A 2,289-nucleotide genomic window follows, 5' to 3' on the forward strand; every position below is an offset into this window, starting at 1 on the left:
GCGTTTAAATGCCAGTAAGGTCTTCCTCCAGGGTGTGATTTTTCTTCTGCTGTTTTTGATTCCGTTTTTAATTTTTATAATTATTTTGTGACTCCACATGATCATGAACCTAATAAAACATGAAAAACAATGAAAATTAGATAAATAAATATTGGGTTGCCTCCCAACAAGCGCTTCTTTAATGTCAATAGCTTGACAGTGGGCTCTCATGGAGCCTCACAGATGTTCAAAGCATTGTTGAGACTCTCCAACACCAAACTTAGAGTTTGGATGTGGCCGCCCAACACCAAACTTAGAGTTTGACTGTAGGGGCTTTGTTTGACTCTGCTTTGAGAGAAGCTTTTTATGCTTCCTCTCCATGGATGCAGAGAGAGATCCTTGAGTTGTAAACACAAGGCTGTCCTCATTTATTCGAAGGATCAATTCTCCTCTGTCCACATCAATCACAGCTCTTGCTGTGGCTAGGAAGGGTCTTCCAAGGATGATGAATTCATCCGCATCCTTCCCAGTATCTAAGACTATGAAATCAGCAGGGATGTAAAGGCCTTCAACCTTTACTAACACGTCCTCTACTTGTCCATAAGCCTGTTTTTTTGAATTGTCTGCCATCTCTAATGATATTTTAGTGGCTTGCACCCCAAAGATTCCCAGTTTCTCTATTACAGAGAGGGGCATGAGGTTTATCCCTGAACCAAGGTCACACAGAGCCTTAAAGATCATGGTGCCTATGGTACAAGGTATTAAGAACTTTTCAGGATCCTGTTTCTTCTGAGGCAATATCAGTTGATCCAGATCACTTAGTTCATTGGTGAACAAGGGAGCTTCATCTTCCCAAGTCTCAATACCAAATAATTTGGCATTCAGCTTCATGATTGCACCAAGGTACTTGGTAACTTGCTCTTCAGTAACATCCTCATTCTCTTCAGAAGAGGAATACTCATCAGAGCTCATGAATAGCATAAGGAGGTTTAATGGAATCTCTATGGTCTCTAGATGAGTCTCAGATTCCTTTGGTTCCTCAGAGGGAAACTCCTTATTGATCACTGGATGTCCTAGGAGGTCTTCCTCCTTGGGATTCACGTCCTCTCCTTCCTTCACAGGTTCGGCCATGGTAATTAATTCAATGGCCTTGCACTCTCCTTTTGGATTTTCTTCTGTATTGCTTGGGAGAGTACTAGGAGGGATTTCAGTGATCCTTTTACTCAGCTGGCCCACTTGTGCCTCCAAATTTCTAATGGATGACCTTGTTTCATTCATGAAACTCACAGTGGCCTTATATAGATCAGAGACTAAGTTTGCTAAATTAGAGGTATTTTGTTCAGAGTTCTCTGTCTGTTGCTGAGTGGATGATGGAAAAGGTTTACTATTGTTAAACCTGTATCTTCCATCATTATTAAAGCCTTGTTGAGGCTTTTGTTGATCCTTTCATGAGAGATTTGGATGATTTCTCCATAATGGATTATAGGTGTTTCCATAAGGTTCACCTAAGTAATTTACCTCTGCTATTGCAGGGTTTTCAGGATCATAAGCTTCTTCTTCAGAAGATGCCTCTTGAGTACTGTTGGATGCAGCTTGCATTCCATTCAGACTCTGAGAAATCATATTGACTTACTGAGTCAATATTTTATTCTGAGCCAGTATGGCATTCAGAGTATCAATTTCAAGAACTCCTTTCTTCATAGGCGTCCCATTATTCACAGGATTCCTCTCAGAAGTGTACATGAACTGGTTATTAGCAACCATGTCAATGAGTTCTTGAGCTTCTGCAGGCGTTTTCTTTAGGTGAATGGATCCACCTGCAGAAGTATCCAATGACATCTTTGATAGCTCAGATAAACCATCATAGAATATATCCAGGATGGTCCATTTTGAAAGCATGTCAGAAGGACACTTTTTGGTCAGCTGCTTGTATCTTTCCCAAGCTTCATAGAGGGATTCACCATCTTTTTGTTTGAAGGTTTGAACATCCACTCTAAGCTTGCTCAGCTTTTGAGGAGGAAAGTACTTGGCTAAGAAAGCAGTGACCAGCTTATCCCAAGAGTTCAGACTATCCTTAGGTTGAGAATCCAACCAGATTCTAGCTCTATCTCTTACAGCAAAAGGGAAAAGTATGAGCATGTAGACTTCAGGATCTACTCCATTAGTCTTAACAGTATCACATATCTGCAAGAATTCAGTTAAGAACTGAAAAGAATCTTCAGATGGAAGTCCATGAAACTTGCAGTTCTGCTGCATCAGAAAAACTAGCTGAGGTTTCAGCTCAAAATTGTTTGCTCCAATGGCAGGAAT

The sequence above is a fragment of the Arachis ipaensis genome, chromosome B08 (assembly GCF_000816755.2).
Source record: "Arachis ipaensis cultivar K30076 chromosome B08, Araip1.1, whole genome shotgun sequence".
NCBI classification, from domain to species: Eukaryota; Viridiplantae; Streptophyta; class Magnoliopsida; order Fabales; family Fabaceae; genus Arachis; species Arachis ipaensis.